The 24,752-nt window shown below is 47.2% G+C and overlaps 1 pseudogene; it reads right to left on the minus strand.

Moving 5' to 3' along the window:
- Nucleotides 1-1,084: 1,084 nt before the first annotated feature.
- LOC124662154 lies at nt 1,085-4,488 on the minus strand (annotated as a pseudogene).
- Nucleotides 4,489-24,752: the final 20,264 nt, after the last annotated feature.

Consider the following 24,752-nt stretch of genomic DNA (forward strand, 5'->3'; position numbering starts at 1 on the left):
TTAAAAAGCAACATCTCTAGTACAACTTCGTTCGTCTGCACAGTGTAGCGCCTTTAATAATGGGCCTTCACATGCCAGCCCAGACCCAGCAATCCTCGGTTTCATTTGGGCGCTAGGGAGAGGAGCGCGCCTCTAGCGCTGAAAGCTAAAACAAAGGAGTAGCGGCTCACAGCCTCGCAAACAAAAGAGTAGGTTCTCGCAGCCTAGCAGGCACAACACCAAAATCATTGCCACTATACCGCCGCAGGCCCCTCACCCGTCTCTGCCAAGCCGTCTCAACGTGTACGTCTTCAAGTATACACCAGCAGCCTCCCCGTTGCTGCCTTCACGGAGCGACGGAGGTCCTTAACCATCTCCGTGAGCAAAGTAGATGGCGCCCATATCGAACAATCAGGTTTCTTTGACTACTGCATGTTCGTTTCCTTCTCCTTATCTCTCATTCCAACCGATGATCTGGTATCTGTTGCATGATGTTTTTGTTTGTTTTTTTTTTTTGTCCTATGAACTGAGGAAGAAAAGCAACAAAATTATGGCCAATTTTTACAGTGATGATAGTTGCACGGTTTGTCAAATTCCTCTTATATATTTTTGGGGTTTGGCAACGAAAAGTTCAGAAAGAGAAATGCTTGCTCTTTCGGACTAACCAGTGGTTGGATTTTAATTAGAACATACTAATAAATTGGATATTATGTTAATGCATTTTGAATGCCAAAAGTTCCTAGTCGGTAGATAATACCTTATCGGAGTTTTGAGCAAGAAAATTAAGTGAGATGGTCTCGGTGAACAGAAAATCATGAACGAAATATTTACATATTGGGATTTTTTTGCTACAATTACATCAAATATACATGATCACTTACCGCAGTACTACAAATATGCTAGGAACCATGGGTGGCATCCCCTGCTCCTCAGAACAGACAAAATTACAATACACGCTTAGGACACATAAGAAAGGAAATTACTCAAGCAGTCATACATATTTTCTTGGAACTAAGGGCGACCTCCCTTGGTTCTAATCTCACATTAGTAAAAATAGTAAAGGTTGGAATACAATTCGTTCAAGCACACTTAGCTTATAGTAGCCTCACACCTGGTGGGATCGAGTGAGTGCGACAAGTTGCTCTGCAACTTCAGACATTGTTGGCCTTTGATCCACCTCAAGGTCAAGACATTTGATAGCAAGCTCTGTCAAGCTATGAAGAAGGTCCTCAGCTCCCTCTGCGATCTCCATGTCAAATAGCTCGGTTGATTTCTTTCCCTTCTTGTGATTTTCAAGGAACCTATTCACTAAGCTGCTATTGCCGGGACGAGTGGCCTTCTGCCTGCTGATGAGCTCTAGAATCACCACTCCAAAGCTGTATACGTCACTTTTTTCAGTCAACAACCCTGATTGCATGTACACTGGATCCATATAAGTCATGTCACCGATGACTAAAGCAGCGTGTTCGTTGTCTCTTGCAATCAACCTTGATATACCAAAGTCTGAGATTTTGGGCATAAAGTTATCGTCCAGGAGAATATTTGCCGGTTTAACATCACCATGCAGGATGACGGTATTGGCTTGTGAATGCATATAAGCTAGACCGTGTGCTGATGCCGCTGCAATATTGATCCGTGCATCCAAGCCAAGGGGTTTCTTCGCTCCACCATGAAGAATGTCATCCATGCTTCCTTGTGATATGAACTCGTACACTAACATGGGGGTGTCCACTTCTAGGCAGCAACCTATAAGCCTAACGATGTTCTTGTGGATAACTTTAGACTGGATGATGACTTCATTTGCAAATTGGTTAGACTCCATCTGATTGCCACTAATCGGTTTCTTTACCGCGACCCATACACCATCAATAAGGCCCTTGTAAACTTCACCAAAGCCACCTTTTCCAATTATATTGCTAGGTTTTAAAATTGGCGTGAGGTCCTCTTTTTTGAAAAGCTTAATGATACTAGCCTTTTCTAATATAGGACCACCATTCCTTCTGTATAACTCATGCCTCATCCACCTCTCTTTGCGAATGATGATAAAGAATGCTAGGAATGCCAAGAGAAGAATACCACCTATTACACCTACATGGACAAAGAAACAAGCTTCACTAGTTAATTGATCGAATTCTCATCTGTTAATTTGAGAGGTAAAGATTCGATCATACATGATACTGCAGAGCCTTAAGGAGAACATTATCTAATCATAACTAAACATACAATTATTTAATTTCAGTCGCTTTTGAACTTCTAATAAAAAATATACCATTCATCATCCAGCCCAGCTCGTGAAAGTAACCTACCTACTCATCACCATAACTCTATGTTAAGGAATGGAACAATAATTACTTTATAGATAAATATCATAAATAGTGTGTACATCGTATTTTGAGGTGCTGAGGGACTACATCTTTTTTGCAATATTCTAATTACATACTTGGGCGTCCAAAATAGCTTGCATGGTATTTATGGGTGTAAAGTGAGGTCAACACATTGTAATTAAGCGGATAGTTGGAGTCAACAAAAATGTTCAAAAAACAAAGTCACTGACTGAAAATTCATGTATGGCCCATGTCATCACTGGAGTATTTCACTCGTCCCTTGTCCTAATGTAGATTAAGGCACAAGAGACCTGCCGGCCATATCAACCTAGAAAAGCATCGATGCGTCTCATATTTTTAGTGTGGATTGACATTCCGAAAAGGATCACCCTTACAAGAACCATTAACCTTCTACTTCAAAACTAGTAGTTAACCATTCACACGTCATAATGTACTGATGTTCTTGCGATGACACCATATATAAAGAGCTTTATTTATAATATATTGTGCAATCTAGAGATTGAAGAAATAAGATATATTTTGGGAAACATAGAATTAACAAATCGAATATACTGAAATGAAGTAAGTTCCGTGATGGTACCTATGGAAATCTGCGCAGGCAATGGGAACTTAGGATTGCAGGATTGTGTATATGCGTCTTTGCTGTCATAACCTGTACGACACTCGCATTTGTAATGTCCGTCGATGTTCTCGCATGTACCATGGCAAGAATAATCTTCTGGACGTGCACATTCGTCTATGTCTATATCATGAAAATGCATAGAAAATATTCATCAGGACATTACAAAAAACCGTAGCTCATATAAATAGTAGACCATCCATTCTAAAGCAATGGCGTTCTAAACTTTAGAAACAAACAGAATAAAATAAGTAATATTATACATCTTATGGGCGTAGGATTAGGAAAACAGGCAAGAAACAGTTACCGGAAACCTAGTGAATAATAAAGATAATAAAATTCATAAATGATCCAAATATTTTCCGTGAGAAATCCAAGACTTGTAAATTTGGGAATACTTAGAAAAAATAGTTATGGTAATATTTTTGTGTTCTTTTGTTTGTGCTCCTACTATAAAATAATTATTATCTTGTTTCGTACATGTGTCTTTCATTTTCATTCATTTATATTTCTAAGACTAAGTCACCTTATCTTACTTGTTTTTTTTTTGAAACTATTGTTTTAGAGACTTGTCAGGTTTAAAAGTTTGCATCTAGTTAGAATTCCGGAGCGAAAATAAGAATCGTCAAATAAAATTGCCAGTGGTACTTACCGGTGCATCCATTGTCAACGTATGCGTTGCCTTCGTAGCCTTTGGTGCAGTTGCAGGTGTAGCCAGGCCCATTGTTGGAGTTGACGCACTCGCTGTGGACACTCTTGCAGGCGAACCCCGGCCGCGTCGCTGCGTCAGCGCATGTCCATGGCAGGGAGCCGTTGTCGCGGATGGCCCAGTCCAGTGACAGCGGCATGCTGGTCTGGCTCCCGTTCATATAGAGGTCGGCCTTCTGGAAGCTGTAGTGGCTCTTGTCGACGATGAAGGCATAGTTGCAGGGGCAGTCGTCCAGCTTCGTGGGGCTAACGGAGCTTATCGCGACCATGATGTTGGTGAGCCCCAACGGGAGGTCGATGCTGCAGCAGCCGACGCCCCAGCACGCGCCGTCCTGCAGGTTGCTGGGGTCGTTGGCGAAGGCCAGGCATGCCGTGTAGAGCTGGTTGCCAGGCGGGCCGCTCGCGAGCAAGCCGAGGGTGTTGCAGCCAAGGACGACGAGCTCGTTGTGGTCTCTCGAGATGCGGTGCACGCCATCCGGCTTCAAATAGATCACCGCTTCGACGGAAGAGCTGGTGTTGCCGGCGGAGTTGAAGCACTTCCACGCCACCGGCAGCATCACCCGGACCACGGGGTACGGTGACAAGGACAGGTTTAGCACCCGCATGTCCATGTTCTGGCCGGTGCCCAGCAAGAGCGGTACCGATCGAGTCCTTGCCGCAGGAGATCTCAAAGCCGTCGCCGCGGAAGCAGTCCTTGCCGATGCCAAAGGGGTAGGGGATGTCGACGTTGCCGCACCTATCCACACACCCTGGCCTCACGGTGAGGGCCTCCGCCGACATTGCCACCACGAGCAACGCAGGTAGCAGCAGTGTCATCCACATTGATGAACTTCCCATGGTTCCTGCACTCTTTTATTTGTGGAGGAGCCAACTGATCTGTGTCGATCGAGTTTACTTTATCATCTACGCCCCAGCAGCGTTCGCTTAAATACACGAATGGGAGCTGATGCGTCCTACCTCAGTACTAACTACTAATATCCTTTTTTTTATACGGAAATTATATCAAAAGACAATACTCAACGAATGACACCATCCGCGGGACGTTGTTCCGTAGTGCACTACGCGTGAAATAGTCGTTGTTACGCGCTCTTTGCACTGCACAAAATCCTGACTCCTCCTGCTTCCGGCCGAGGTTGACACGGCGTGCACATTAGGCTTGTTCCTTCTTCTCACCAGGACCGGGCCGGCGTAGTAGTCCGCTGACGTTCATGGAGTGGGTTGGTGGAGGCTCGAGGGTATGGCAGCCCGCCTCGTTTTCTAGTCCATCCGCCGCCATCACTAGTCCCTCTGCCGGGTTGTGTTCGGCTAGGGGAGCGCCGGATACGCCTGGCCGACGCCAAAATGAATATATCTTATCTAATTATTAAGTAATTGAAGAGATCCATTATTATGTACACTCTTGATTGTTTATTAGGGCTTTCTCTATAAATAATCAAGTATTTGCAGTGATTAGTCTTCATGACTGAAATACATCATACAGTATTTTGTTGTTTTGTGAAGCACATTGCATTTTTGTTTCGAGTGGATCGCCACGTACTGCAGGTACAAGTATGAGAGTATGTACTCAAGTAGCTTACAGCTCGAGTCGACATAAACTAGAGTAGATTATTGCATCTCACGCCTGAATCCAACAGTTCCTACGTGCTTGTTTGTAAGAATTGAGGACTACATTTCAAAGCAAGTCTGTCGTGAGCGTTGCATGCTCCGGAGTAGTTATTTTATGGTCTATATGGGGCGCTGGTCCCTATACTAAAAAAATTAAAATTTTAAAATATAACAAATTCGAAGGAAAAGTAGATCAATAGATAGTTGGGCCATACTTGGCCAATTTTTGTACAAATTTAAAAACATAGTGAAAACCCTAAAACTAATAACCGCCGCCTCCACGGCCTAGCCCTAGGAGGCGGTACATCGCCGCCATGTAGTCCTCGTCGTCGTCGGTCTCCTCCTTCTTCGGCTGTGGCATGTAGCTGCAACCCTGGTCTGCATCCCCACGCCTCCCGCGCGGCCTGCTGGACTAGCCAGCGTCGTCGTCATCGTCCAGGTTGATGACGAGGCCGAGGCGACGGCGGTGGTCCTCCTCCACATGGCGGTGGTCGGCCGCGCTCCACGCCTCGGTGAACTCGTCCGTCGCCGCGAAGGATTCCAGCTGGGCTTGGCGTAGCCTAGGGAATTCCTCCAGGTCGTCCTCCGCCTTGACGATGGAGACCGCCGCTTTGTACTCCAACGGTGGCGTCCACTCGCGCTGGCGTGGCGGGGATGGCCGGCGCCGCTCGCGGATGACGACGTCTCTACTGCCATTGTGGCGTCTGCGGACATGAGCCTCCTCCGGCTCGTCCTTCATCGACGCCAAGAAGCACGACGAGGGCGTGTTGTAGTGGGAGTACATGGCCAACGACCCTCGCGACGTGGAGGATCGGGAGGAGGAGCGCGAGGAGGAGCCCGCCTGTTGCAGCGCAGCCCACTGGCCATTACTGCGCGGGGCCTCCAGCTGCAGGTGTCGTGGCGGCATTTGCAGCGGCGGGTCGTTGTCATCGGCGATGTAGTCGAGGACCCAGGCCAGGGTCCTCCCGGGTGCGCTCGACCACCACCGCCATCTGCTGGCATTGTAGTTCGCCAGCGGGTCGCCGCTACCATCGTAGGCAGCGAGGCGGTCTGCGCGCTCCGTAGGAAGAACAACGCCCAAGCGTCATCGTAGTCCGGCGACCACCGTGGGTCGTTTCGCTCCTCCGGCGTCAGGCTCTCCCAGAAGTGGTCGTAGATTGCGACGACGCGGTCAGTCCCCGTCGGCACCGGCGGGACTGGCAAGCTGCCGCGGCTGAGCGCCCACCCCCCCCCCCTCCCGGATAGCGCATGTTCGGTGGGACGGGGTAGCGCGCGTTCCAGAGGGCGCGCGCCTCGGTGACTTGAAGGGACCGGTGGCCGAAGCCGTTGGTGGCGGCGCCTTCTTGATACGTCTCCGACGTATCGATAATTTCTTATGTTCCATGCTACATTATTGATGATATCTACATGTTTTATACACATTATATGTCGTATTTATGCATTTTCCGGCACTAACCTATTAACGAGATGCCGAAGAGCCAGTTGATGTTTTCTGCTGTTTTTGGTTTCAGAAATCCTAGTAAAGAAATATTCTCGGAATTGCACGAAATCAACGCCCAGGGTCCTATTTTGCCACGAAGCTTCCAGAAGACCGAGGGGGAAAGGAAGTGAGGCCACGAGGCGCCGACACGCTAGGGCGGCGCGGCCTGGCCCTTGGCCGCGCCAGCCTGGCGTGTGGGGCCCTCGTGTGGCCCCCCGCATTGCCCTTCCGCCTACTTAAAGCCTTCATCGCGAAACCCTCTGTACCGAGAGCCACGATACGGAAAACCTTACTGAGACGCCGCCGCCAATCCCATCTCGGGGGATTCTGGAGATCACCTCCGGCACCCTGCCGGAGAGGGGATTCATCTCCCGGAGGACTCTTCACCGCCATGGTCGCCTCCGGAGTGATGAGTGGGTAGTTCACCCCTGGACTATGGGTCCATAGTAGTAGCTAGATGGTTGTCTTCTCCTCATTGTGCTTCATTGTTGGATCTTGTGAGCTGCCTAACATGATCAAGATCATCTATCTGTAATACTATATGTTGTGTTTGTCGGGATCCGATGGATAGAGAATACTATGTTATGTTAATTATCAAGTTATTACCTATGTGTTGTTTATGATCTTGCATGCTCTCCGTTATTAGTAGAGGCTCTGGCCAAGTTTTTTCTCTTAACTCCAAGAGGGAGTATTTATGCTCGATAGTGGGTTCATGCCTCCATTAAATCTGGGACGAAGTGATGGAAAGTTCAAAGGTTGTGGATGTGCTGTTGCCACTAGGGATAAAACATTGATGCTATGTCTAAGGATGTAGTTATTGATTACATTACGCACCATACTTAATGCAATTGTCTGTTGTTTTGCAACTTAATACTGGAAGGGGTTTGGATGATTAACCTGAAGGTGGACTTTTTAGGCATAGATGCATGCTGGATAGCGGTCTATGTACTTTGTCGTAATGCCCAATTAAATCTCACTATATTTATCATATCATGTATGTGCATTATTATGCCCTCTCTATTTGTCAATTGCCCGATCGTAATTTGTTCACCCAACATGCTTTTATCTTATGGGAGAGACACCTCTAGTGAACTGTGGACCCCGGTCCTATTCTTTACATCGCATACAATCTACGCAATTGTTCTTTACTATTTTCTCGCAAACAATCATCATCCACACAATACGGTTAATCCTTTGTTACAGCAAGCCGGTGAGATTGACAACCTCCACTGTTTCGTTGGGGCAAAGTACTTTGGTTGTGTTGTGCGGGTTCCACGTTGGCGCCGGAATCCCTGGTGTTGCGCCGCACTACATCCCGCCGCCATCAACCTTCAACGTGCTTCTTGACTCCTCCTGGTTCGATAAACCTTGGTTTCTTTCTGAGGGAAAACTTGCTGCTGTGCGCATCATACCTTCCTCTTGGGGTTCCCAACGAACGTGTGAGTTACACGCCATCACTTCTCTCTCTTGGTAGTCCATGGCTAGGGCTAGGGCGCAGGACAAGATTTGGAGGAGGAGAGGGCGTGGTCGCTGGCTAGAATGTGCGGCGAGGGAGGACGCACGGTGGTTTATATGGCGCCGAGGGAGCGTTGGTGGACATTAACGCCGCCGCTGAAGACGAGCAAGCGCATTAACACCGGCGTGACACGACGCGGATGGCGAGCAAGCGCAGAAGGCGAAGCAGCCTTTGACGGGCGCGAAAGGCGAGGAGGAAGAGAACTCCGTCGACACTGACGGGGAAGGTCCATAGTATGCAGGCGGTTCCCACGCCTTTTTCACGCGTCGTTCCCCGCACCGGCGCCCCCACTAGCCTCCCTTTCTACTGGGTTCGGCATGGGGGTGCCGGATGGATAGTTAGGCCGCGTCGGCTGTAAATCAATTTTGACGACTGTGGCTAGGGTCGATTTTAGGCGTCGGCGGGCCTTTGAGGAGGATGAATGAAGATGCTCTGCTTCTTTCACTATACACCTGCGCCGTTTTATGACATACTACCTCCATCCCAAAGCTTAAGGCTTATATTTTTTCGGAAAAGTCAAAGTAAGTAAATCAATAAATATGATATTTTGTAGATAGCACATGAAAATATATTTAATTATCTATCTAATAATATTAGTTTTGTATTTGACATGTTAATGCTTTTTTTTATAAAAACTTAGTCAAACTTAATATAGTTTGACTTTCTAAAAAAATATAGGCCTTAAGCCTTGGGATGTAGGTAGCATCAATGTACTAGCAACTAATTCGTTTTTCGTGCATGACCAACCGAGCTATGACCTCGTGATGAAGGACCACTATAAGACTAGTCACAATGAGAAGTATTATAGACCGGTATCATGCATATGATACTAGTTTATGATACAACACCTACAATGCATAGTATCATGAATTAGTATCATAGTTCCATCATATTTAATATTTTGTAGAATCTCAATGCAAATATGTGTACATGATGTGTTTGCTACTAAAATTTCTAGTTTTACGTGCTATGATACCGTATCTACCTATGATACTACTCTCACCTCCCTCCTTATTAATTGATGTGCCACATCAGATTTTTACCTACATGACATGCATGATACTACCTATGATACTTCCATTGTGGCTAATCTAATGTAGATAAAATGAATCTCCGGTAGGGCATCGGACGGCGGCCAGTGAGGGTATAGCCCTTCGGTGACAAAACAATCCGCACTCTTTTATGTTTTGCATGTTAATATTTTCTTTTATAAAAACTAGAGATTTGTTTTTCTAAATAATACAATACTTATTTATTGAAATAGAAGTAGTAGTAACTAATTAAACCTTCGTTTATCGCAAATAAACTAATTAAACCTTCGTGTGACCACATGGAACACTCAGATGTCGGTCAAGTCGTAGCATGACGTTTAACACCCATGCGTTCACATGGTACATGGTAGTACTAATAATCGTTAGTACCAATCTCAGGTTGAGTGGTTATGAGGATGATTGTACCCCAGCTCACTAGAGTTTAAACCCTAGATTTGACATCTGTGTGTCTTATAAAGACGGAATATTCATTCAGAGGAAGACGATGTTCCCGTCGACAGCGAAACATTTGTGACGACTTCATTAATTTTAAGATCTGATCCGCCGGCTCAATATTTCGGAGGTGCTCATAGAGGTAGGGTGTGCGTGTATGCCTTCATAGGGATGACTGTATGCACGTGTATATGAGCGTCCTACATTTGTACTGTGTTTCTAAAAAAAATCCATCTTCCTCCACACAAAATAAGACTTCATCGATGTCAAGTCAATGCCATTCAGGATTTTGAGGGGGGAGAAATTTTAATTTAATTCAAATATACAATTTGAATTCAAATTGAATTATAAACAAGTAAAACATTTGAATTCAAACCACTACTTCTCTCTCGTCACCATAGTTCTCTCATGGCATGCATGCATGCTTTATTCTCTTCCCTCTATCTCACATAAACTTGATCAGTGCGGCTTACTTTTTCGCTGTACACCTGCGCCGTTTCCTGACATATCAACGTACAATTAGCAACTAATTCGTTTTTCGTACGTGAACAACCGACCTCGTGATGAAAGACCACTATAAACGTAGAATGAATCTTCAGCAGGTTATCAGATGGTGGCCCGTGGGGGTATAGTCCACCTGTGACAAAAAATCCGCACTCTTTTCTGTTTTGCATGTTGATATTTCTTTTATAAAAACTTGATCGAACTCTACATGATTTGATTTTGAAAAATAATATAAAACTTATTCATTGAAACAGGGTAGTAATAACTAAATAAGCCTCCCTGTAGCCACATGAAACACTGGATGTCGGTCAAGTCGTAGCATGACGTTTAGTACCCATGCGTTCACAACTCACAAGGTAGTACTAATATAATCATAATTAAGGACGTCTGATCGATGCTAGTCTTCTAGACCACTTATCGTTTAGAAAAAAACATCAGTAGTACACACAATGATACAACTTGTCAGGTCAAGCATTGTTTTCTATCTTGGGACAAACAAAAGTTCCATCTTTCTCCACGGAAATAAGACTTCATCGATGTTCAAGTCAATAAGAACAGACATTCCTAGACGTCGTAGTAGCACAATGGTTTTGTTTTCTCGATCACATTTTTTTTACTGGGGGACACCGGGAAATTCGGTTACCGCGTAATCTCGGAAATTTCGATAATTTTTCGTACAATTTTATTGAATTAAATTTAAATTCAGAAAAGTTATAGCATGAAACAAATAAATGTCTACTGTATATTTGGCACAACTGCTAATGTAAAGAAGTGGTAAGACCTTTATGTCTATCATGAACTGTAGTTTAAATTCAAATCCAGCTGAATCTTTTTGGCCGGTATCACCGTTTCTCAGGGGGTAATGGAATTTTCGGTTTTCAGCCAGATATTCCGGCCAAGAAAAAAAAATCCCTGAGTAGTACAAGTTGTTGGTTCAAAATCTGAACTGTTTCTAATTAGTCTAGTACGGTACACTGAGCACAAAATGGACATTTTAAGGCCTCATCGCACACACGGAATTCCTTCTCCGTTCACTTACACCCAAAAATATCGCCCATCTACTAGCGTCTTAGGCAGACTCTTCCGCTGGGACATGGCTCTCATGACACAGTTGTTGTCGGAAGTGCTACAAGTGAGGGTATCTCATGCGGCATGACACATTTTGAACATAATTTGTGTCAATTTTCGTTAGACATGGGCATGAAAATTGGTCACATGTTCAAAAATGCCTGCTCCTTTTCTAGCGGCAGCGACACATTTTTTGACCGCAAAAGTCTTAACATGCATTAATTAGAAAGGAGAGAAAAAAAGATACCTTTTGTGTGGCCACTATTGGCTAGCATGTAGGTTTACACTGCATTAAAAAATGAGAAAGAGGGGCCAATCAAGTTAAAACGGACACATGGATGCATCCGGGTAGATACATTTTTGAAGCAAATTTGATCATCGAATGCGTCTGCATATACCGATCACTATGCATCTAGCCGCTTAGGTGACTTTTCGCCCGCGCAAGGAAAACGAAAGCTATTGGTCCATATAGGTCTAGCCGCCCTGAGGAGACGAGAGATGGAGTGCCGAATCTGCCAAGCCTATCTTGCCCAGGTCAAGCCCAAGAAGTCATGAGCGACCATATAGACGCCTTCCTCTCTCCTGCGAGGAACCAACGAACGAACATTGGTAAGGAATGAGCCCATTATGGCGGGTTGGATTGTCTCCCTCCTCGCCGCTTGGGGCCTCCAACTTCCACAACATCTACAAGCCCAACATGGTCAGATCAGTCAGCCTCGAACCCTGTCTTGCACACAACCTGCTAGACGCAATGCCTGCATGGCCGCATGCTTACCAATCCTGTTGGTTCGTTTGATCGTGTAGACCATTCCACCGGTGACTCAAAGGGTATGCCGGCTATGCCATGACATACTCTGGTCAGCTGACTTTTCTATGTATACACTGTAGATGCGCTAATGGCCAGAGATAATTACACGAATATAATTAGCCTATGTCCTTAAAACCCGTATCTAATCCGCTAGCCCTATTCGCATGTGTGCCGTGTGCGCAAGCCTGAAAATCCAGCCCATGTTTATGGGGTAGGCCATTGCGTGGAAGCTGGCCTGGACGTTTACCTAGACCGGGTCAGGCACCTAGCATACGTCTCCATATCGATATGGGTTGATCCTCTACCGTCGCTGCCCGCCGCCATTAAACCACCACTCATGTAGTCCTCGGGAGAGACTACATTTTTTCGATAAAGCCCGGGAGACTACATACTGCTGCCCCTCGCACAAACCAGGAAATCTAGCTGCTTCAGCACTCTGTTAATCTTGCTGCCGTGACTCAATGGATTATAAGCACTCAAATCAGAAGGTACACTTATATGCATACAATGATCGCACATCTAGTAGCTAATTCCTTTTAGTACATCATGCACAACATATAGTCTAACTAGCTACTCCCACATACAAGGCAATGGATTATCAAATTGGTTGACGATCTTGGCATGTGGTCAGCTTATACATAAATAAAAGTTTTTTGTGAATTTTGAGTTAACATAGAAATTTTATTTATTGAATAACATACATAAAAACCTCATTTTGTGAAGCTCAACATATCTTTTTCCGTACATCGTTAACACAAATATATGATTAATTTATGTCAAATCTCTTGATGCGCACCAAATTTTTGGTGTGGCCGGCATACCCTTTGAGAAAATTCTAGGTCCGCCACTGGGTGGAGGCCGGCGACGGAGGAGGCTGCAGCAATGGCAAGGAGTTTCTTTAGGCTTGAAAAAAAAGCGATATGATCGGTTCTATTGCACTTGTTTTGCCTTGTATTGTATCATACTTAGAACTTGGTGTGCTGAAAGCTAGAAGATGCCTGATTGATAGCAAGTTTGATGAAAGCAAAATCTTATTAGTTGTACTCCTTGGAGAGAGAGCCCTGCCTCGCTCTGTTTTCTCACCATGACGAAATAATTGAGACAAGCAAGGTCAGCAGTCAGCACGGTGTGGTGAATAAAGACGATAAATGAGGACATGTTGTTTTAAAATAATATTTTTTTTTGAAACGGAGGCAAAAGCTTTGCCTCATCCATTAATTAAGAAGAAAGTGCCCAATTTTTAGGAGAAAATCGGGCGAAAACCAACAACACACACTGAGCACCCCGGCCAACCTGGCTACCCACACGAAGCACACACGTCATCAAGAAGAAAGACCTCGTTGAGGATGTCATCGAGCGTCATCGTCGTCACTCCTCCACGAGCCAGGCGATTCCGACTTCACCTTAGACGACCACCACCAAGACCCTCGCCGCGAACGACATCGGAGCCCATGTGAGCCCATGCCAAACAGTCGACCCCCAAGCACGTCGAGGAGGAGGCAGCTCCGACTTCAACCGAGACCTTCATAGGAGAAAGTTGCACGCCTTGCACCGACGCAAGCACCAATCAAGTGGCATCGTTGCCACAAGTCGCCTCGCAGCTCCGACTTCACCATCACGGCAGGGGTGACGAAGGACATGCCGCAGCTCCAATCCGCTCACCATTGTCATCGTTGCCACTCAGCCCACGACGCCAACACCAACCATCTTCCACAGGTCCCTCCGACCTAAGCAGCTCCAAATCGATGCCCTCAAGAGGGAATACAACACAAGAGCGCCGCCATCGACCGATCACGGCGGATCTAGGGATTTCCCCGGAGCTTTCCCAGACAGAATGGCAAAACATCACCTCGGCGATGCCTTCAAGAAGGAAGCGGCGCCCGAAGCCGTCGCCATCGCCGGCCTCGGCTAGCTGCCGGCCGGCCAGCCACCGAGGACAAGGCATTAGCCTGGAGCTTGTCGCGCCATCCTGCTTCGTGCTTTTGGCCAGACCCACCTTCAACCCTCATCCCCCATCTCCACCGTGGCCGCCACAACCGCCTCGGCCCTGGGCAGCACCACCGGCCGTCCTCCGCACGCTGCCGGAGAGGGACAGGGCCAGAGCCAGGGACGCAGCACCTCACAACGCGAGGCAGTCCACCGCGCCCCAGACACAGCGCCCTGCCGCCGCGCCCGCCCTCCGCTGCATAGCCCGCCGCGCCGCCAAGACGCGGCCCAGATCGGGCCCGGACGGCCCGCACCTCCCGCCGCCACCAGCAGCAGCACCTTGGCCCCGCACAGCCACCACACGCCGCCCGCTGCCAGGAGCGCTGCCGCGCCTGTCGTCCGTCGCCTCGCCCACCTCCCGTCGCCGTGCCCGCCACCAGCTGCCGCGCCCAAGTGAGCTCCTTCTCACCAGGGGCCGCGGGAGGGAAGAAGCCGCCCCGCCGCCACCTTCCTTGGGGCGCGCGCGCGCTTGCCGGCCCCCTCCGGCGGCGGCGAAGCAGGGGAGAGACGGGGTGGGGGCGAGGTGTGGCGGCGGCTAGGGTTCCCCCCTTGTCGCCAGAGGAGGGCGACGCGGGGGGAGGAGATAGTAAATCATTTTTAAAATAATAATCAATTTATTTACTACTGGTAACGACTATCCAAGCAAACCCAGTTTTTTTCCTAGCTAGCTACCTGACCGATGAATTAAGTTGCAAAACCTAGTAGTCTTGTGTATTCTCATCGGTGCGCCGGTCGTGCATGGCCTGCACACTAGAGCGCGTTTGGTAGCCTGGATCGAATTCTTGCGCTGTAACGTCCGTGAAAAAGAAACATGTGTTTTCTAGATGGGCAACGGGCCAGGTTTGGTTTGTTGTTTGGTCGCCTGGGTCGACCATTTTTGCATCAGGTAGGGAAGCGAGTCCCCATTGTTTGGTTGCCTGCTTCTAGCCAAACTTTTGGTTGCACGAAAACATGAATCAGTTATTTGGTTGCACAAATCATAGTTCCATATCCTTACCATATTTCAATTTGGGTGAGAATACCATGCCATAACATGTTACATACGATCACATACCATCCAGAAGAACAAAATTCTCACGATCACGATGATCAGGAAGATGATGTAATCTTTGACCCGACTCCGACGTACCCCCAGTGCTCCTTGTAGAGCATGCAACCGTCTCTGGTGGTAGATGTGCTAATGGCACTGGCTGATTGATGGCCTCAACTGCCATGGCCTCATGATCTAGGAAGATGTGATTCTCTTGTTGTGCCTGCTCCAATATTTCATACCCTCTATAGTTGTTGTTGGAGTAGCCACTGACTTGGTCTTAACAGATCCTCCATAAGCTGTAGATTCCTAGAACCGTCCACGAAACACCACATACCACTAGCACATCATAAGAAGAACAAGTAATCGATCACAATCATGAACCAATTCGTAACATAGCAATAGAACTACACAAATGTTGACGGCAACTGATAAACTAAAAGAGGCATGCATGATAATTTCAAAAGTGGATCACAAGTTCATCCTACACTTATATGGTGTCATCCTACCACCACAATAAAAATGGGTGTCATCCTAACACCGCAAGTTCACCATCACCTGAGTGGTTAGTATGTACCACATCATCATAATTACAAAAGAGGGTCATTAAATGTCTTTCAACCCTAGCTACAACCAAAATATACATCATAAGTTCATCACCTCGATGCATGCATCCCCTAAAGCACCCTCTCAAGGGCACCACTACAGCTTATAGTGGTACTTGGCAAGGTAGTTCCTTAGCCAGAGGACGCGGTGTGGCTAGATCATGCCCACAAAGCTCCAACTATGTGCCTTGTGGTCGACCAAGTGGCTCAGCACCGCCATAAGATCCTCCTTGGCGAAGCCAAGCATGTCCATGATCGCATTGTACAAGCTAGGATGCATGTATGTGGGCTTGTTGCCCCGGATGGCTTGTGCGACGTACTTCATAGCAACAACCATGTTGGTGAAGGCCACTAGCTTGTCGTTGGAGAAGGCATCTCTCTTTCTCTTGCCGGCGGTCGCCTTGTCAGACGCGTCGACAGCCTTCCCAGGTGCCTCATCGAGCATAACCGTGTCGGACTCCTGGGTTTTAGCATCCTCAGGTGAAGGAGTAGTTGCATCCATTCCCATGGGGCTCACTGGATGGTGTACTTGCCGGTGGCGGGGCCGAAAGAGAATATGACATGCATCTCGTCGTAGTTCGCAATGGGTACATTCAGGAACTCCGCGTTTCCGATCTACATATCCAGGGGCCCATGCGTTCATCGGTACATATATTCGATGGGAAAGACCAAGACTCCTCGACAGCCAAATCGAGGAGGCCAACATCAAGTAGGATGGCAACTTGGCGTAAGAAGAGCACTAGGGACAAACCACCATTATTAAGTTCAAGGCCGCCTCGCTCCCTGATACGTCTCCGACGTATCGATAATTTCTTATGTTCCATGCTACATTATTGATGATATCTACATGTTTTATACACATTATATGTCGTATTTATGCATTTTTCGGCACTAACCTATTAACAACATGCCGAAGAGCCGATTGCTCGTTTCTGCTGTTTTTGGTTTCAGAAATCCTAGTAAAGAAATATTCTCGGAATTGGACGAAATCAACGCCCAGGGTCCTATTTTGCCACGAAGCTTCCAGAAGACCGAGGGGGAAAGGAAGTGGGGCCACGAGGCGCCGCCACAATAGGGCGGCGCGGCCTAGGTCTTGGCCGCGCGGCCCTGGCGTGTGGGGCCCTCGTGTGGCCCCCCGCGTTGCCCTTCCGCCTACTTAAAGCCTCCGTCGCGAAACCCCCAGTACCGAGAGCCACGATACGGAAAACCTTACTGAGACGCCGCCGCCAATCCCATCTCGGGGGATTTTGGAGATCACCTCCGGCACCCTGCCGGAGAGGGGATTCATCTCCCGGAGGACTCTTCACCGCCATGGTCGCCTCCGGAGTGATGAGTGAGTAGTTCACCCTCGGACTATGGGTCCATAGCAGTAGCTAGATGGTTGTCTTCTCCTCATTGTGCTTCATTGTCGGATCTTGTGAGCTGCCTAACATGATCAAGATCATCTATCCGTAATTCTATATGTTGTGTTTGTCGGGATCCGATGGATAGAGAATACTATGTTATGTTAATTATCAAGTTATTACCTATGTGTTGTTTATGATCTTGCATGCTCTCCGTTATTAGTAGAGGCTCGGCCAAGTTTTTGCTCTTAACTCCAAGAGGGAGTATTTATGCTCGATAGTGGGTTCATGCCTCCATTAAATCCGGGACGATGACAGAAAGTTCTAAGGTTGTGGATGTGATGTTGCCACTAGGGATAAAACATTGATGCTATGTCTAAGGATGTAGTTATTGATTACATTACCCACCATACTTAATGCAATTGTCCGTTGTTTTGCAACTTAATACTTGGAAGGGGTTCGGATGATAACCTGAAGGTGGACTTTTTAGGCATAGATGCATGCTCGGATAGCGGTCTATGTACTTTGTCGTAATGCCCAATTAAATCTCACTATATTTATCATGTCATGTATGTGCATTGTTATGCCCTCTCTATTTGTCAATTGCCCGATCTGTAATTTGTTCACCCAACATGCTTTCATCTTATGGGAGAGACACCTCTAGTGAACTGTGGACCCCGGTCCTATTCTTTACATCGCATACAATCTACTGCAATTGTTCTTTACTGTTTTCTGCAAACAATCATCTTCCACACAATACGGTTAATTCTTTGTTACAGCAAGCCGGTGAGATTGACAACCTCACTGTTTCGTTGGGGCAAAGTACTTTGGTTGTGTTGTGCAGGTTCCACGTTGGCGCCGGAATCCCTGGTGTTGCGCCGCATTACATTCCGCCACCATCAACCTTCAACGTGCTTCTTGGCTCCTCCTGGTTCGATAAACCTTGGTTTCTTTCTGAGGGAAAACTTGCTACTGTCTGCATCACACCTTCCTCTTGGGGTTCCCAACGGACGTGTGTCAACTGCACGCATCACTCCCTTCCGGACCGCAACCCCCACGCTGACCGCTTACTTCGGGACCACCACCTCAATCCCCACCGGCAGCCCGAATCGCCCAACTTGAAGAGAGACACGGGGTTCTTCTCCGTTTTTTACGAATAAAATCCTACAATTAAGAGAAACATCAAACAATACAAAACACCAAAAAAAACAGAAAATTACAGTGAAATCCTTAAGATGCTCTTCGTCTTCAACCTCCAGAACATGTCGACGGTGCGCCACCGCTGCCGCTCCTACATGAGTCCGCCTGGCATTGTTGGTTGCGGACGGAAAGTCGAACGGGTCAAGAAGCCCACATCCATACCGGAGACGAAGAAGGAATCACCTCCGATGAAGCTCCATGGAAATCCAGAGATCTCCCCAGTTAGAAGAAGTTCTCAAGAACCACACCACTCCCAGAAGCTTGTCGACGTCGCCATCAAGATGGGGCTGAAGCCGGGAAGACTTTATTGAAGAAGACACCGTCGCCACCACACCATACCTTAACCCCAAACCCACAAAAAACGGAGCACTCCCGCCGACGGGGACCGACATCCACCACGCCTCCCTGGCATAACGACCATAAATTGGGGAAGGTCGGCGGCACCGACGGGCATTGTTCAAAAAATCAGCCGAGACACCGATTTATCGTGAATCGGGTGGTAGCCGATAAGATTTTGGCATATCGGTTGATTTATCGCCGGCACTGATATTGCAGCCCATTTTCAGTGATATAGCCGATATTTTGCCCGAATTTTGCTGAAATTCAGTCTAGAAGTCGATATTTTCATCCTATAGTTTTTTCGAACTATGCATTAGCTCAAAATTTGCATATTTATTGTTTGAAATGCAAAGGGATCAATGTAGTACTTCTGTTAAATGCTTCAATATTATTTTTACATAGCATATTATAGAATATTTAGTGCTAAAAATTAGGATTTACAAGAAAAAAGATGATAAATGGTCGACCGACAAAAACGATTAATCGGCCGGTAAGCGATTAATCTCCATTTTAGGTTTGACCGATAAGTTAACGATTAACGATTTCTTGAACATTGCCGACGGGAGGCGGCCAGGAACCCTAATCGCCTCCTTGGAGATGTACCTGTTCAGGCACGATTATAGGTACAATTTTCTAGACGTTAGACGTACACAATATGCATAGAGGCTACTTGTGTTATTTGTAAACCATGTACTTTGAACTGTGAAATAAATGTCGTGTGTATCTTTTCGATGCAGAGGCTGCAATGCTCCTACATGTTGAGTGGGAACATGCTGTTTAGTGAGATAATCAATTTACTCCTGCTACCAACTAACAAAGCAAATTCAGCATATATGTTCATAGCTAGCAAGCGGAGGAATTAAGTTGCAAAACGTAGGCTTGTGAATTCTGATCGTGGTGCACGCGTGCAACGCGTGGACACTAGTAGGGGCTGAGGACGGGACATGCATGCTGCATTTGGAAAGCACCGGCCTTTCACACGGCCGGCCCTTCTCCAAACATCGACCCATCGACAATACAATACGACCATATACATATGGTATTCGTTTTTGTTTCCGATCTCGCGACGACGGATAAATAGATCTACTACATCGAAACTCCAAGATCTAGCTATCCCTCTCCATCTAGGTATCGGCCATGTCGCTGCTGCTGCGTGCCACCGTAGCGGCCGCTCGACGAGGACTCGGCCGGCCTCCCTCCGCGGCGACGACGACGACGGTGCATGGCCGTCGCACCATGGCATCATGCTCCTCGTCTGCCCGAACTAAAACCATGAAGGTTCGCTCGCTAGCTTCTAATTAACAGCTCTTTAATCGAACAGTTAACTAATGGCTGCTTAAGTGCGTGGGATGCAGAGAGCGCGGATGTGCCGCCTGGCCTTCTGGTACGGTACTGGGTCGGTGATCGCTTGGAGTCTGCATGCAAAGGTGCGTCGCAGGGAGGAGATGAACAGATTGGACAAGGAGATCAACAGAATCGGGGAGGAGAGAATCGAGGAGATGAACAGAATTGACGAGGAGATCAACAGAATCCGGGAGAAGAGAATCGAGGAGCAGACCAATCGCATGGAGGAGATCAAGATAAAGGACGAGGAGATCAACAGAATCCGGGAGGAGAGAATCGAGGAGATGAACAGAATTGACGAGGAGATCAACAGAAAGGACGAGGAGATCAACAGAATCCGGGAGGAGACCAAGAGAATCCGGGAGGAGACCAAGAGAATCCGGGAGGAGACCAAGATCATCCGGGAGAAGAGAATCGAGGAGCAGACCAATCACATGGAGGAGATGAACAGAAAGGACGAGGAGATGAACAGAATCCGGGAGGAGACCAAGAGAATCGAGGAGGAGACCAAGAGAATTGAGGAGGACACCAAGATCATCCGGGAGGGGGGGAAGACGGGGCAAGCCTCAAACGACGAGATCGTCGTCTTCCTCAACAAGCCGGTAGACGTCGCACCGGAGATTGGTGATCCGTCACCGTGTAAGGTCGAGCACCAGCCTACTAGACGTAAATACTTGTTCTCGTTGATTAGTAGCATGTTTACCTAGTAATGGCTGGGTTTATAATTATCTTATTTCCCAAAGGACTAAAATTGTAGCATAAGCTAGCGAAGCTGTGTGCATGGATTGATATAGTAGCATGTTTTTCTGGTTAATGGCAAGGTTAATTATCTTGGCAAGGGCTAAAGTTTTTACATGGATTGATATAGTAGAGGACCGTGATACTTCCACCTTCCACTACTAACATGAACTTCTCTAAACGAACCTAGCAACATACACGGGTGGACTAAATATGCAGGATTGGTCCACTCAACACAATCTAATTAACAGCTCGCGTTAGCCTAATCAGCTCTATTTCGTGCATTTAGCAATTTACTTTAATGGATTCTACTCCGTCCACTTGTGTCGCCTAACCCGGCCGGAATCAACACCTCTAGTGTAGCCGCTGCATTTGACACTGCATGACAGCACTCCCATGTCCATAGATGGCGCACCCGCTACCTTCCTAGATGGAGCCCTTGCTGCTTGAGTACATGCATGTTCGCCTTCTTGGATGCCACCCTCGCCGCTCGGTTGCATGTTAGCCTTCTTGGACGGCACCCTTGCTGCTAGACTGCATGTTCACCACCACCTTAGCTCAGCTTTGCATTACATCGTCGGGCGGGTGGACGCTCCTCCACCACCTCCTCATTGCTGTCGCGCGCAATGTCACCTCCTACACCACCTTCGGCCTTCTGTCATAATGTAACAATGGTGATCAGTTAACTAATATGCCTTATGTCAATTTTTGTAGAAATTGCTTGCACTCGAGCAAAGTTTAGGTGAATTCTAATTCTTGCCAGGGCGCGGTTTGGTGTTACGCGGTGCCCACCTTTTATACACGTCAGATCCTAATCGAGCGGCCTAGCGTAAGCGGTGCTACCATCCAAATAAAGACAACTAGATCTCCTCGTTCCCAGACAACTTCTCCACCCCCACGAACCCAGCGAGGAAAAAATCCCCAACCCGCAACCTCATCCCAACAAAATCGAAACTGAGCGGAGAAATAGGGGAAGGATTGGGCGGACCGCACGGTGCGCCGGACCTCCGCCGGGCGCGCGAGATGGAGGCGGCGTTCGCGCCTACTTCCGCCGGCGAATCTCGACCGCGACGGTCGAATCAGCGGCCAGGTCTGGCTCTGCTTTTCGCCTAGACCGGCGGCGTCGTGGACGGCACCGGCAACGTCCGCCCGCCATGGCCGTGTGGCCGAGCACGGACTCGAGCCACACACAAATGCCCCGAGCCTCCTCTAGCTCCAAAATCCATTTCCCTGCTAGCGGAATGGCGTCGCCGCGGTTTGCCATCTCCAGCTACCACAACTCCCGCACCTCCCTAGCCTTTCCAATTCTACATTCAGAATATGGAGTATGTATTCTGCTAGTAGTAAATTTTGGAGAGAGATGTATTTTTTGATTTATTTTTACATCCAGAATAATGGCAGCGGTTGATGTATTTTTTCCCTTTTTCTACATCTAGGATCTTTTTTCTTCTTTTTTTCTACATCTAGAAATTTTGAAAATAGTATGTTTCTCCAGATCTGGATGTAATAACAGTAGGTTCTCCCAAGATATAGATGTATTTTTTAAAAAAAAATTACATCCATCCCTACTATCTTTTGTAGAAAAAGAAGGTGGTGGATACTTTTACTTTTCCGTTATTTTTATCTGGATTTGGTAATTGAATTTCGAAATGCATCGATGCGGATGTATTTTTCCTCCACGGAAAAAAGAACGATGCGGGAGACATGCCGTGGAGCATGGGAAAGAGAGGCGCGACGCGAGTGGATTAATTTCTATTTTGGGAAAGTACAGGCTGTCGGATTACTTCTTTTTCCATATTTGGGTGGAGCACTTCCTAAGACTAACCGGTGCCTGGGCACTGTGTAGCAACGCCCCAAAGTTTACCACTGCCTGCTACACCGATATAACTGGCAAATGAAATTCCTAAGCCAGTATAACTAGCTAATGAAGATCATGTGCATAACATAGCTAAACGAATTTTTCAGCTCACAATAATTTGATATCAAAACAATCATCTATTATGTGTTCTGAAACGAGTGATACATGTTATGCCAAATTGATATGTTTAGTATACCTTTCTTAGTAAGACCCTCCGGCCCATATCATTGCATCCACATATTAACATTATCATGGGCACAGACACAGAGTTTTTGAGCGGTTTAGGGTGAACATGGGTTTGACAACGTATCCCACCGTCTCTTGCTCTTCCTCTTGGTAGACTGTAATAGTCGTGTCGGCTGCTCTCGGTTCCGGCTATAGCTTCCTTGGGTGGCATTGGTTTTGTGTGTGTGTAGCGTGTCCGTGTAAGCTGGGGTCAGCATCGTGTATCTTGTTCGCCGTTAAGGGCGTTATTAAATTAATGTTGGGCCTATAGCATTTCATCTGAAAAAAACCTGATCGATGAAAGTTGTCAACCTAGGTTTCTGAATTCTGATCGAGGTGCGCTCGTGCAAGGCGTGGACATCACGAGAATGGAGCGTGCTGCGTTTGGAAAGCATCGGAGACATGCCTTCACACGGCATGTCCTTCTCCAAGAGACGACAATACATGCCCCATATATACATTGTGCATTTGTTTTTGATGTCGCAACGACGGATAGATAGATCCATCAAAGCTCCCAAGACCTAGGCCCGTAGATATATATAGGTAACGACAATGGCGTTGTTGTTGCATGCCGCAGTTGCAGCCATTCGACAAGGACTCGGTGGGCCACCCTCCGCCGCCACGACGACGACGGCGCATGGCCATCGACCCATGGCCTGCTGCTCATTGTGCTCCTCGTCTGCCAGAACTGAAACCATGGAGGTTCATTCGCTCGCTGGCTTCTAGCAGCTCTTAATGGCTGCTTAAGTGCGTGCATGTATGCAGGGAGCTTGAATGTACGGTCTGGCCTTCTTGTGGGGTGGTTGGAAACTGCTCAACTGGGGTCTGGAGGCAAAAATTCGTCCTTTTGCTATTGCGGCCCACGATGAGGAGATGAAGAGCATCCGGGAGGAGATGAAGACGCTGCAAGCAAACAACGCCTCGCCACGACATCACGTCGCACCAGAGATCAGTGATCGGTTGGTCGTCGTGCAACACCCACCTGCACCACCCCGGAGCATATATTTGTTGTAAAAATAGATTAATTAGTACTTTGTTTATCTAATTATATGGCCCGGTTATCTTATTATCACAACTACTGAAATTTCACAATAAATGAGCATGTGTGCATGGATCCATGCCGGTGACGGTGGTATCCCCTCACACAAAATGGCCCGACTTCATCAAATGTTTGATAACTTTCTTTTTGCATCTAGGTATGTGTGTTTAATCGGTTTATATTATATTAGACCGTAAATTGTTGACAGAACATGGCATTGATCAAGCATCATTGCAAACAAAATCGAAATGGGGAAGCCCAGCCTATGCATCAATCGATGCATACGGCTTTTATTCTGATTTTATTCAACAAAGATCTTCCAAGAGCCTATATTACAAAACTCGAAGCCACCACTCAACATCTACAAACCCGACAATGGGTGAAGAAAAATACCATCAGGGTTTCATGCCGTAAAAACACAAACAACGCCCCACCAACAAAAAAACTAGGGGCATCACTGAGTCACACTATGACGAAACAGAAGCACACATCTGCTGACCATGGGCGGATGCCTCATGCCCCATCACCGCCATCAACCGCTGATCCATTTTCAGGGCAGAGATCCGCATAGCCCTAGAACACCCCCACCCTGCCCGAGCCCATCACACCATGTCCTTGTCACTGAGGCCCCATTGCACCACGCCACTGAGACTCGCAGTCGTCGACACGATAGATGCACACCACTCCACCAGATGCATCCACCATCGAGCAACTGCTCGAAAAAACAATGCCCCAAGAGGTAGAGGTACGCCGACAATGCCTCCATGGTCTGATCCATGATACCCAAATCTGGGGTTTCGTCAGAGCAGCACGAGTGAGTAAACGTTGGCTGCGATGGTGATGCCTTCAACAAGGTAACAACGTGTAGACTCCACCATTGCTTGAACAACATATAAAAGGAAACTGGGTTTTCTCTTGAGCCACTGGTG

The sequence above is a fragment of the Lolium rigidum genome, chromosome 6 (genome assembly GCF_022539505.1).
Source record: "Lolium rigidum isolate FL_2022 chromosome 6, APGP_CSIRO_Lrig_0.1, whole genome shotgun sequence".
Taxonomy (NCBI): Eukaryota; Viridiplantae; Streptophyta; class Magnoliopsida; order Poales; family Poaceae; genus Lolium; species Lolium rigidum.